General features: G+C 36.2%; 1 long non-coding RNA gene across 2 annotated transcripts; it reads right to left on the bottom strand.

Moving 5' to 3' along the window:
* Nucleotides 1-5,104: 5,104 nt before the first annotated feature.
* Nucleotides 5,105-10,483, bottom strand: LOC115836309. 2 transcript variants are annotated; one of them, XR_004031251.1, is made up of 2 exons: nt 10,391-10,483; nt 5,105-7,526 (listed from the first exon to the last, which is right to left on the bottom strand). It is a non-coding gene; the product is annotated as an uncharacterized LOC115836309 (long non-coding RNA). The 2 variants fall into 2 exon arrangements; XR_004031253.1 differs by having other exon boundaries at nt 5,105-7,523.
* Nucleotides 10,484-14,438: the final 3,955 nt, after the last annotated feature.

Below are 14,438 nucleotides of genomic sequence, written 5' to 3'. Positions count from 1 at the left end.
ATAAGTATAAGAAATATACTTTAAAATAATGATAAAAAGTATAGTATAGCAAACATATAAGCCAGTGACAGTTGTTTATTATCATTATCAAGTATTATATACTATGGATAATTGTGTGTGCTAGGCTTTTATACTAGACTGGCAATGCAGTAGGTTTGTTTACACCAGCATCACTACAAACACGTGCAATGTGTTGTGCTACATTACAATTACTACAATGTCACTAGGCAATAGAAAATTTTCAGCTTCATCATAATCGTACGGGACAACCATTGTATGTAAGGTCAGACATAGGCCAAAATATCGTTATGAGGTACCTGGCTGAAGTTGTTTTATGTATAAATAAAAGTGAGCTTTGCCTAAATTTAATTCCACATTTGAGCATCCACTACTTTAAAAACGACTTTCAGGGCACTGTAGCTCATACCTGTAATCCCAGAACTTTGGGAGGCCAAGCAGAAGGATTGTTTTGAGTCCAGGGATTCAAGACCAGCCTGGACAACATAGCAGGACTCTGTCTTAAAAATAAATAAGTAAATAAAATAAAAGGAGTAAAATTCCCCTGTCAGGTAAGTATACCTCACACCCTTATTTCTATGGCATTCTTCAATAAGAAAAACATTCATATGAGAAACATTCCATATTATAGATTATAAGACACCTCATACTATGAAAAGTTCAAACATGAAAAGAGTCCACGAAAACAAAAGTGAATGAAGATACAAATTTCCATGCTTTCCAGACCTTAAACATAAACATATTAATTTATTTTTGGCATACAGTCCTATATAATTTTATCACATGCAATTGTTTAATATAATGGTCACCACAATCAAGATATAAAACTATTCCATCACTCCAGAGAAATTCTCTTATGCTGCCCACTCATGGTCACACCGTCCCCACAACCCTAACCCCTGGCACTACTGATCAGTTCTTCATTGCTGTGATTTTGCCATTTTGAGAATGTTATATAAACAGAATCACATAATACATAACCTTTTGAGATTAGCTTTTATTTGTTAGCATAACAGCCTTGAGATGCACTCAAGTTGTTGTATGTATCAATAGTGCTTTCCTTTTTATTGCTCAGTAGGATTTCATGATAGGGTTATACCAGTTATCAATTGGAGGACATCTGATTGTTTCATTTTGGGCTATTGCAAATAAAGCCGATATGAACATTTATGTACATGTTTTTGTGTGTAAATTTTGATCTCCCTAGAATGAATATCCAGTAGTTGTATTACTGGGTTGTATAGTAAGTGCATGTTTAACTTTATAAGAAACTGCCAAACTGTTTTCTAGAGTGGTGGTATCATTTTATATTAGCATCAGCAATGTATGAGAGATCTAGTTACTCTGCATTTTGTCAACACTTGATATCATCAGTACTTTTTATTTTAACCATTCTAACAGGTGTCTGGTGATATCTCATTGAGGTGTTAATTTGCACTTTTCTAATGGTCAATTATGTTGATATATAATAATGCTTTACACTTATATCATGTCTTGCATTTTTGCAAATAATGTTTTAAACATCTCAATTAATCTTCACAAGTACAGTGTGGCTTATTTATTTTATTTATTTATTTTTTTTGAGACAGACTCTCAATCTGTTGCCCAGACTGGAGTGCAGTGGCTCGGTTTCAACTCACTGCAACCTCCACCTCCCAGGTTCAAGGAATTCTTGTGCCTCAGCCTCCTGAGTAGCTGGGATTGCAAGCGCCTGCCACAACACCAGGCTAATTTTTGTATTTTTTAGTAGAGATGTGGTTTCACCATGTTGGTCAGGCTGGCCTTGAACTCCTGACCTCAAGTGATCTACCTGCCTCGGCCTCCCAAAGTGCTGGGATTACAGGTGTGAGCCACTGCACCCGGCCCAGGGTGGTTTATTTCAATTGATAAAAAGCTGATATATAAATCTGAACAGAGAAAAATGTTGCTACTCCAAAGCAGAATCAAAAGAGTTTAAAGCTCAAAAAGAAATAGAGGTACTTTAGTCAAACGTCCCCATTCTACAGAGAACTAAGTTCCAGGGGGATTAAATGGCTTCTCGTACAGCTGGAATCACACCCAAAAACCACACTTCCGATGCTTGAATCTCTTCCATAATGTCCGATCAAGGAAGTGATAATTTATGCTTGAATCTTTCAAGTGACTGGGAAACCACTCATTTTTTGCCCTGTTCTTTTTGGATGTGTTTCCTGACATTGAACTGAAATGACATATAAACAAGTGACTAAGTCTGCAAGTATTTTGACATCGAGTTGAAATGGCTTGCTATAGCTCTTGCCAATGGGTCTAGTTCCATCCTCTGAGACCTTCCAGTGGAAGCGTGATAACTTTTTCACATGGCAGGACGTCAGATGCTTGAAAACAGTCATCATGATCTCATATGTATATATTCCAGGCTAAACATTTACATTTTCATTCAGCCGTTCTTAAGGTGAGTTTCTTCATCATTCTGCTTGCTTTTATGTAAACCAGTCCTAGATTTCTTACGGTGCAAAATACTGAAGAAAATATTCCTAGTAATACAGCCAGAGTATATACATTTTCCAATTATTCATAACTACTGCAAGAAATAATGTAATGTCCTTGCCTTTCACTTAGTATATCATGAGTATTTCTTTATATCATTAAAAACTATCTGTAAGTGTATTTTTAAAATTTTAAGTTGAATCCTTTATTTTAAAATTGTGTTTATTTTTTGAATGTGTTACATGCACATGGCACAAAATTCAAAACATTCAAGAGGTTTTACAGTAAAAAAATCATTTTTTCCCAGACTTCTAGTTGACTATAACATGCTATTCTATAATATGACATAATATTTCAGACACCCGTTTTTTAGAGACATAACTGTTTATGATTATGACACTATCATATGGCTATACTATCTTTTTAATCATTCATGTTAAACTTTTTTGCCATTATAAATAATTTGATTGTAAACTTCCTTATATATATATATAAAACATTATGAATATATTTTAGATTGTTTTTAAAGTAGATTCTTAGAAGATAATTGCTGCATTAAATAGTATGGCTTGTACATAGTAACTTTCCACAAAATTACTATTTTATGTTTGCACCAGCAGTATATGTTTAAGGTAAATATTATTTTTTCCAGCTTATTAAATGTCTAAAGGTGTTTCACACATGCCAGTGCCTGTCCATATCATACAATTAAATGTAGTTTTTATTTTTTACTAAATATAATGCTAAATATAATGCCTTACAATTAATATTTGTTATATTTTATCTGTTTACAAGTTTGTTTTATTCACCAGATTTTAAACTCCTGCAGTCCAACATACCTTATTCATATTCTAAAGCCTAACATAGACATTTACACAGAGTTGATATTCCAGAAATTTGTGACATCTAAATGAGTGAATAAACTTAAAAATCCTACTAGTTTGTTGGACTCTGCCTATATTGTTATAGACTCTCAAAATTTTATTGATTCTAATTATGCCCATATAGAATTTAGCCCAGAGTCAACATCAAGCTGTTCCAAAGTTTGGAAAAAATACTATCCTTCCTGATTTTGAATCAGGTAAAAATTTGATAAATATGGATTCTATGTTTTCTTTTAAGTCAATGAAACACAGATGACCCAGGACTGTAATTCTATACTAAAAACCTCTGGAGAGGCTGACTGCCATCTAGGAGTCAGTACCTTTTGGATGCTAAGTCCTTCTCTGACAGCACTACCATCTAGCCTCCTCAACCCCTCCAACTTACTCACAAGGATATGATAAAAAAAAAAAAAGTCACTAATACCTCATGGGCATGGGAAAAATATTACCTACTGAATTTTATTGGTTGACTAGCCTAGTAACACTATCAGAAAGAAAATTAAATTAGACTGAAATAAATTATCATAGATAAACCCGTGCTGTATTTGATTGATTACTGCTTTCTCTTATAGATGCTCCCACAGCATCCTTTAATTATTCCTTTTAGATTGTTGCCTAGGATCAGCACGGTCCTGGCTGGTTATCAGGGGTGTTGGAGAATCTCAGCTGAATGAATAAAGTCCTAGTCAAATAAAGATTATTTATTTGGGAGGGTTTCCATGTGATATGGATTATCATTTTATATCACTGGCACTCCCGTAGATGTCCTTATAATCTTTTCTGTATTTCTTAGGGTTTGTGACTACTTAGACTACCGAAAAAGTACTTTTTCCTATTAGTTTGAATGAGGTCGAGTAAAGTACCTGCATACAGACAGCTGTGACTCCTGCTATACCTGAAGGGGATGGGAAGTGGGAAGCAGTTGTCAATTAAACAGAGACTCTGATCACATGAAATACTCTCTGGGTGATCTATGGATATTAGTTTGGCTGCCACATGACTTCCCGGTTCTGGTAACCTGTAGTAACCATATCAGGTCTATTTCAAACTCTGGCAATCTCTGTCAGAGCAGAGACTGTGGGGTCTGTAATTTGCTCATTCCATTCTGTTTCTCATAGTCCCGCCAAGAAGTCCCTTAGACCTCCTCTACCCTCCAGCACCCATTTCATTATCTCCCATTCCCTCCAGCCCAGGAAAACCTAATTGTGATGGTTAATTTTATGTGTCAACTTGGCTGTGTTAAGGGCTATCCAGATAGATGATAAAACAATATTTCTGTGTGCCTGTGTGAAGAAATTAGCATTTGAATCAAGACTAACTAAAGATCTGCTCTACCAGTGTGGGTGGGCATCATCCAATTCACTGGAAGCCTGCCCAAATAGAACAAAAAGGGCAAAGAAAAGGTGATTTGCTTTCTTCTTGAGTTGGGACCTCCATCTTCTCCTACCCTTGGACATCAGAGCTCCTGGTTCTGCAGTAGTCAGACTCTAGGACTTATACTAGCATCCCTACCCCACATTCTCAGGCCTTACATTGGGTGTTAAGTTATTGATTCTCCTGGTTCTCAGCCCTTTGAACTTGAACTTAATTACACCACTGGCTTTCCTGGTTCTCCAGCTTGCAGATGGCAGACCTTTGGTCTCTGTGATTGAGCCAATTTCCATAATAAATTATCTATCTATCTATCTATCTATCTATCTATTATCTATCTAAAAAAGGTAAGTTGAGGTACAATAAAATTTTAAAGAGTTTATTTGAGCAAATAGTGATTCACAAATTGGGCAACTCTAAACCAGAAGTGGTTTGGGAGCTCTGCTGAAGGAATGCAGTGGGGAGGCTTTTATAGGAGGAACATGAAAGCAAAGAAAATATTTGATTGGTTACAGTTATATCATTTCCTTCTTTGGTCATCCTCTTGGAAAGTCCCTAGCTACATAATTATAAAGCTGCTTCTGACTGATTGAGCTTAAGTTCTGTGTTATATTCATTTACTGGAAATAGCTTCAGTTAAGTTTTAGATTATGTTTGCAAATCAAGCAAGGTTAACTTATGAGGCCTAACTGGGTTTGCCTGAACAGAGATTCTTCAGGCATGGTCTCCATTTTAATTTGCTTTAACATGTATCATTCTATTGGCTTTTGGCTTTGCTTCTCTGGAGAACCCTGACTAATACACAAGTCTCTTAGAGATATTACTGGATTCTCTTTGAACTCTGTGTATTTTACAGGGCTTCTGTAACAAATTACCACAAACTGATGGCTTAAAACAATAGAAATTTATTCTCTTACAGTTCTGAGGCCAGAAGTCCAAAATCAATGCATTAGCAGGGCTGTACTTCTATGGGAGGATTGAAAATCTGTCCTTGGCCTTCTCCAGCTTTAGTGGCTATCAGCATTCCTTGATTTATGATCACATTACTCCATTCTCTGCCTCCACGGTCACAACTACCCCCTCCTCTTCTCCATGTCTTCTCTTCTGTCATATATGAATACATGTCATTGACTTTACAGTCCACCAGATAATCCAGGATGATCTCCTCATCTCAACGTTCTTAATTACAACTGCAAAGACCTTTTTATCCAAATAAGGTACCATCCACGATTCTAGGATTAGGAGGAAGGCTTACCTTTTGCAGGGGCCACCATTCTACCCCTACATCTTACCTAAGAATAAAATTTTTTCTTCTTTCAAGCTTTGCCTCTTGAAGTTCTGAAGAAATTTAAGACCTGTTCTTTTCTCATCACCTTAGCTTTGAAGACTAAGGCCTCCATTTTAAGCACTCCTTTGGCAGATTCAGTCTATTCTTTTGTTTCAGTTGATTTTTTTTTGGAATTTCTTCTTCTTTTGGTTAAATGACACCAATGGGTAAAAACGTTACTTAGTTAAAAAAAAAAATTCAGGGATTGAGATTTCCACTTTTCAACCTGAAGGCTATTTTCCCATGTTTAGCGTTCTATTATGTTTTTCATAATTCCTCAAAGATGAGTACCACTGTTCTCAGATCTCATTTGTACTTTTTCCCCCAAAGGCTGTAATGTAAAATACTCAGAGCAAATGTTATAATCTAAATTCAAACTGTTAGGTACTCTCTTAGAATTTCTTCCCCTAATTAGGAACAGTATTGCTTTCTGTCAATATCTATAATATGCTTTTGAGTAATATTAACAAGTTGCTCATTGGTGTGAGCCTGGCTCAGTGTTTTGAATGTATTACTTCTATTAATGAGAAAAATCCTATGGGAAAGATATCGATATGTCCATTTTACAGATGGGGAAAAGGATACCCAGAATAATGTAACTAGTAATGTTGTCAAAGACAAAATTTCAACAAATGTAAAGATCTAATTGGCTTTTATTAGTGATTCTAGAATTGGGCAGCATCTCATTCTATACAATAGAATACTGCTTCAGTAAGTTGAGCAGAGGAAGTGGGTTTTATAGGCAGAAAGGGGCTAAAGAAAGCAGAACTAAGGAATAAAAAGTATATTGATCATTTCAAAAAGTTACTTTCTTTATAGGGTTAAAAAAGAGAGGACTTCCTTATCACGCTGATTAAAATTGGCCTGTTTGGAGATTTGGTTGTTTTCTCCCTCCTGATTTCTTGGAAGGTCAGATAAACAACTTAGTTTTGGTTTGGTGACCTGGAGTTTTAGTATGAGTGACTCCATTTTGGTTTGGTCTGGAGGGGCCTAGTGCAGTAGCCCAATCCAAAACAATAGCCTCCCATAAATTTTGTTAAACAGTGTTGAAACAGAATTAAACCCAGGTTTGCCTGGCCCCACAAACACATGTTCTTTCTATTATGTCAACCCACTTCTCTAGTTTCCTTTGTAGAGAATGAAGCAAATAGTAGTTAAGGAGTTCTTTCTCTGTCAGCTCTAACCTTACAGTAGAAGCTGCTAGTGGGCATTTCCCTTTCTTTATCATCTTCTGGTTCTGAATAGAATTTTAAAAGGCCTGTTCTTTGCCCTTCTTAGCATTTTTTGCAAGTCTCACCTCATTTGGGGGTTTCAGGTTTCTTGACACTATCCTTTAGGGCCCATGTTACCTTCTTATAATTATCCTTGGTATGCGCTTGCTTTCTCCCAAGGTTTCTGTCACTTCCAATTAGCCAAACAATTCCTCCTTGTTGGTCAGAATTAGGTTCCCAGTTGCTCTGCTGGGACATTAAATCATGAGAAAGGCAAGTCAAAAACTTGTCAGATGTTTTTGATTTTAGCCCAATAAAACTTTTAATGTGGTCCAGCTATTTAAATTTTCTTTTTTGTTTGTTGCATTGTTATAGGTATTGACAAACAGTATACTGAGGGCATTGTGTTATCAACAATTAATTCCTCTATGGAGAATTCCAATGTAGCAATATATTTGAAACCAGTTTTTGTTGTTTTTGGAAACAGGGTCTCACTCTGTTGCCCAAGCTGGGGTGCAGTGGCATGATCATGGCTCATTATAGCCTCAACCTCCCAGGCTCAAGCCATCCTCCTGTCTCAGACTTCCAAGTAGCTGGTACCACAGGTGTGAGCCACCATGCCTGGTTAATTTTGTAATTTTTTTGTACAGATGGGGGTGGGGGGTCTCACTATGTTGCCCAGGCTGGTCTTGAACTCCTGGCCTCAAGCAATCCTCTCACTTTAGCCTCCCGAAGTGCTGGGATTACAGGCCCGAGCCACAGTGCCCAGCTGAAATTAGTTTTAAGTCTTTTGTATAAAACGCTAAAGCAGTTCCAAACTTCCCATTGTCTATATGTACACATGGCTATTTTAGCACATTCTGATTTGTTAGCCTCCACTAAAGTTCGCCATGTGGAAAAATATTTTCTTTCTAATACACTAATCTATTTGTATGTCACATCTTGAGTGTAATCCCAAACCAGAAGATAGGAAATGGGATGGGAAATACGACCTCTTTGAAGCAAAACATGTCAGAAAGCCTATGAAATAAGATCATAAAGTAGAGGGCCATGAATTGGGGTGGGAAAAATATTATAATTCTTGCTAACTTCTAAGTAAGATTTAGGATTTCTTTCCATTGTGAACATATGCAAAAAACCACAGTGTTATTACAAGTATTTTGGTGACTTTTTCACTTATAAAAATCACAAACATTTTCCTATCACACTACTATATTTGTAGATATCTCAAGATACAATTAGTATTATTTCAAAATTATACATTAGACCTGCTAGATTTTATTATTTAATACATTAATAAAAAGTACAGGTATAGTATACATTTGTTAAATATTTTGATTATCATATTTTAGTATAATTGATTTTATTTATAATCCTGTGCATTATATTTGATGTACAAAAAACATTACTCTAAAAAGGACTCTATAGGCTTCACCAGACTGTCAAAGGGATCTGTGGCATAAAAAAGGTTAAGAAAATCTGTTATGGACTCTGGCATGGTAGTTAAGAGCATGTAGTCTGATGTCACACTTCTTGGGTTCAAATTCTGCCCTGTCACATATAATATGACTTTGGTTAAATTATGTATAATCTTTGTGTCTTAGATTCTTCCTATGTAAAATGGAGATAATAATGCCTACCTAAAAGTCTTGCTATGAAGTAATATCGGTAACAAGCTTAATACAATGCCAGCCATACAGTATGTTATTTATCCCTGTATCCACCCAGATGAAAAGAATTTCATTTGGATCATATTTATATTTATTTGTCTTACAAATTTTTTTTACTGTGTTGTCACTAACACAGTGACTAACACTGACTAAAGTTTTTAGTTATATTTTAAAATACTGACTAGTTTTAAATTATATTTTAAAAATACATGTATAAGGAAAAATGATAAAGACCCACATGCCCTCCATCCAGTTTAAGGAGAAAAAAGTTACTTTTACTCTAAAAAGGATGCATATAATTTATTATCCAAACAGTGACAATTTGGGGAGTGACAGTGCTATTAATCATTACCCCAGGCAATCAGCAGACCACAACTGTGCTAGGTAAACCAGGACTGTTTGGCCAAACCAACACATATAATTATCATACTCTTAAGCTCCTTGTTCACCTTTTCCTTACTTCATTCCCTTCCCTCTGTAGCTAGAGGAAATCACTGTCTTGAATTTGTGCTTATCATTCTTTTGCTTTAATTTATAGATTTACTTCTTATGTTTGTACACTTAGGCTATTTACTTTCATTGGTTCTTTATATAAATGGAATCCTACTGTAAAATTCTTTTGTGAATTGTTTTTTTGCTCAACATTTTGTTAGAGATTTATCTATGTCCATGAACTTATATTTCATTTTTTCCACTACTATATTCTACTGTATGAGCATATACAATGTATTTAATCACTCTACCGTTGATGGACAGTGGATTTCCTTCCACGTTTTTCTGTTACAAATGCCATTATGAATTTTCTTGCTCATGTCTCCTGCTATATATTTTTCCTGGGTCACAGAAGATGTGCATCTTCAGCTACTAGATAATACCATATTGTTTCCCAAATTGATTATATTAATTCATACTCCAACCAGCAATATATAAGAACTGTAATATTACCAGGCTTTTACATTTTTGTTCATCTGGTGGGTGTGAAATGGTATTTCCTTGTGGTTGGGTACCTTTTCAGGTTTTCTCCTGTATGAATTGCCTGTTGGGGTGGACAGCATTATCTTCATTTTCATTGAATTGTAGTGGTTCTTTACACAGTGTGAATACTAATCCTTTCAATAGTCATATGTGTTGCAAAGATCTTTTCCCAGTTTGTGACTTGTCTTTTATTTTCCTATGGTGTCTTTTTCCTTTTTAACTTTTTATTACGGAAAATGAAAATGTACCATAGTATCCCTTTATCTGTGGTTTTGCTTTCTATGGTTTTAGTTACCTGCAGTCACCTCATGTCCAAAAATATTAACTGAAAAATTCCAGAAATAATTCATTAGTTTTAAATTGCACATCATTTTGAGCAGCATGATGAACTCTGCCATTCTGCTTCATCTTGCCCAGGATGTGAGTCCTGCCTTTGTCCAGTATATCTATGCTGTATATGCTACCCACCTGTTAGTCACTTAGTAGACTTCTTGGTTATCAGATCAAGTGTAGCAGTATCACAGTGTTTGTGTTCTTTACTTTACTTAATAATGGCTCGGAGTGCGACTATCCTCAGTTTCAGGCATCCACTGGGGGTCTTGGAACATATTCCCTACAGATAAGTGGGGATTTACTGCATGTAAAAGTATGCAGAACAGAATACTTAGTCCCCATATACCTATTACTCAACAATTCTGAACTCATAACCAATCTTGATTTATACTACCACCCACTTTCTGCATTTCTTATCTTGAAGCATACCCCAGACATTATATCACTACATCTCTAAATATTTCAATATGTACTTCTAAAAGGAACCTTTAAAAATTACTATGATCACACAAAAACGGTTTAATTCCCTAATATCATCAAATATTAAACAAGCATTCGTATTTCTATAAATGTGCCCTTACAAAATTTTTCAAAAATGAAATTTGAATAATGATACAGATAAAATCCTGTGGTAGACAACCTCCAAAATGGCACCCAATAATCCCTCCTCATACTGTACTTGGTTGGTGTGTGTGTCTGTGTTAGTCTGTTCTGCATTGCTATAAAACAATACCTGAGGCTGGGTAATTTATAAAGGAAAGAACTTTATTTGGCTCACAGTTCTGCAGGCTGTAGAAGCATGGCATCAGCATCTGCTTCTGGTGAAGGTCTCAGGAAGCTTTTCATCATGGCAGAAGAGAAGGGGAGCAGCATATCACATGGTGAGAAAGAGAGCAAAAGAGATGACAGGCTCTTTTAAACAACCAGCTCTTGTGTGAACTCACATAGTGAGAACTCACTCATTGCCACAAGGACAGCGCCAAGCCATTCATAAGCAATCTACCCTCATGAACCAAACACCTATCACCAGCCCCACTTCCAACATTGAGGATCACATTTCAACATGAGATTTGGAGGGGACACACATACAAACCATATCAGTGACAGGTTGGCTACGTATCTGTGTAATAATATGTCACTTTGGGGGCTAGATCAAAAACGGCATAAAAAACCATGATGGCTTCTGATTCTCTCTCTTGGATTACTTGTTTTAGAGGAAGCCAGGAAGCTCTATGAAGAGGTACATGTGGTGAGGAAGTGCAGTATTCTGCTAAATAGCTAGTGAAGAACTAAAGTGTCCTGTCAATAGCATGTGAAAGTGTATCCTCTAGTACTAGTTAAAACATCAGATGATTACAGTCTCAGCTGATGGTTTGACTGATAACTTCACAAGAGACAATGAATCAGAACGACTCAGCTATGCTGCTTCTGGATTTTTGACCTTCAGATACTACATGAGATAATGAATGTTTATTGTTTTACATGTTGTATTTTGGGGCAGTTTATTATGCAGCAATAGAAAATTAGTATATATTTTGGTACTCAGAAGTGGGGTGTTAGCAAAAACCTAAAATGTAAGTGTGCTTTTGAAACTGGCAGTGAGCAGAAGGTAGAACTTGGAGGAGAGTGTTAATGAAAGTTTGAAGAGCTTTGAAGAAATTTTTTATAGAAGCATAATAGATAATCTTTGAGGAGGCTGCAGGTGACATCTTAACAGATTAGAAAACTCTTCTTGGAAACTAGAGGGAAGGAGATCCTTGTTACATAATGGCAGAAAGTTTAGCAAATTTGTTATCCACAGATATGTACAAAGTAGAAAAAATGCCTAATTAACTGATTGATCTAGCAAAGGAGGTTGCCAGCCAAGTGTTAAATATTTCATGTGTATTTTTTCTTGTTGCTTATAGTAAAATGTGTGAGAGAGACCGTCAAAGGAAGGACTGTTAAACAAAAAGGAGCCATGGCTGGGCATGGTGGCTTATTCCTAAAATCCCAGAACTTTGGGAGGCTGAGGTGGGAGGAATGCTTGAAGCCAGGAGTCCAAGATCACCTGGCCAAAACAGCAAAAAACAGACTCTATTACAAACAAACAAAAACAAGTCAAAACTTGCTGGATTTGAAGATTCCCAGCCTGTGCAGATGACAAATGATGCTAAAATTAGGGAATGTCTCTGAGCAAAAAGCAAATCTAGGGCACTGCCAGTGAAACATAAAGTTGAGGCTGTAGTTATAAAGTCCTTTAATAGCTCAGAAAGATCTTAAGTTGTGCCTCAGAGTATTTTCATCAGACAAACGATGTCTCTCAGAAAATCTCTGAATAACATCACAGGTTTTTAAAAAGTTTAAGGGTATTTTCATCAGCAAAAGCTTGAGGTAGAGTTTATGTGGAAGAGATGTGCTTTTGTCTAATGGAGTGAACTCAAAATTCACAAGTGAGCCACAAAGTTTTTAAGAGAAGTCTATTAGCAGAAACACGGCCAGCCTGGACTGAAAGGCACAGAGAGAACCAAATGGAAAGAAGCTTGTGGGACATCCAAGCTTCTATAGGCAGAAAGCAGGCAGAACTGTAAACAAGAAAAAGAAAGGGTGACTCAGTGAGCAGATCCAAGATCCCAGAAGGCAGAGCTAAGAGAATTCTAGGCCTTGAAACTTGACCAAGGAACTGCCAATCTGTGCCCAGGTGGGCTTCAGAATTTCTGTGAACCTATGTACCTCCAATATTCCCTCTTTTTAAATATACATGTCCACATTTATTATGCCATTCATTTTCTATTACATGTGGAAGCAGAGACTGTGTCTTTAGTGTATGGGTCTTCAGATCAAAAAGAACTCTTCTTGAGGAGCTGTACTTAAGTACACCTATGAGTGTCATCCACAATTGGAACTGATTTAGATTTCTAGACTTTGAACTAATGGTGTCGTAAGATGAGAGCTTTGGAGAGCTTTTGGAGGGGATGAATATATTTTGCAAATCAAGAACTATCAATCATTGGGGCCAAATTGTGACAGCCAGCTTCCCAGTATTCATGCTCTTGTGTAATCTCCTCCCATATATTGTCAGGGAAATGTCTGTGTGACTAACAGTATATAGTAGAAGTAATGTTATATCACTTTGAATGATCATGGTTTCTGTCTCCCTCTTGGATCACCTGTTCTGGAGAAAGCCAGCTGTCATGTTGTGAGAAAACACAGGCAGCTCTATGAATGAGCCCTCTACGAAGTAGATCCTCTAACACCAGTCAAACTTTCAGACTACAGCCCAGTCAACATCTTGACTGTAAATTCATGAGACCTTGGGCCAGAATATCTAGCTAAACCACCTGTGGATCCTAAGAAAGTGTATAAATATTTTTAGATTTAAGCTAGGGTGATTTGTTATACAGTAAGATAACTAATGCAAATTCACAGGTTGCTTCATATTGAACTAAGTCTCTTGTAATCTACGGTTTTCTCCACTTGTCCTTCTCCTCTCCTTTTCTCCTGCAACATATTTGTTGAAATTAATTTGTCCCAATATTTTCCAAAATTGGATTTTTCATTTATATTTTCCATTCCAAAATATTACGTTGTGGTAGGTTTCATTGGCTTAAGGTTTTAATGGTGTTTATATTTTCTACAAATTGGATGGATCTAAAGACCTGATTAGCATCAGGGTCAAATTTTTGATAAGATTTTAAAATCAGTAGTGGTATTTTTCCATTAAGAAACATACAATGTTTTCTTGTCTGTCATGTTAGCAGCTGTTGAAATGCAATAAACAAATCCATTTGTTCATTAGGAATTTCAAAATGGCAATTTTCTATCATTCCTCCATTTATTAGCTAGAATACATGTAAAAAGAGAACCCTCTCCTCATGTACTATGTGGTTACTTACAGTTCACATACAAAAGGCAGGACAAATGCCTAATTACTTTAAAAACAAAACAAAACTGGTTTTCAAAATAATGAATTGATGCAACAGCATCTGCTACTGTTGACCAACTAAATGCTGTTTGTTTTACAATCATTATGTACTCAGATTTAAAGACACTTGATATGTTCCAATCAATTGCATTTACTGTCTTTATTGACACTCAAATGGTCTCATCTATGGCCAGAAGGATGCTTTTCAGTTGTCTCCTGAGTCCATTTAATATGACACCCTCGTAGTCTATAATAGCTTCCTTGCTATCTTGCACAACA

Source organism: Nomascus leucogenys, chromosome 2 (genome assembly GCF_006542625.1).
Source record: "Nomascus leucogenys isolate Asia chromosome 2, Asia_NLE_v1, whole genome shotgun sequence".
Taxonomy (NCBI): Eukaryota; Metazoa; Chordata; class Mammalia; order Primates; family Hylobatidae; genus Nomascus; species Nomascus leucogenys.
The sequence above is the reverse complement of the archived record's forward strand: the minus strand, read 5'-3'. Positions and strand labels throughout refer to the sequence as shown.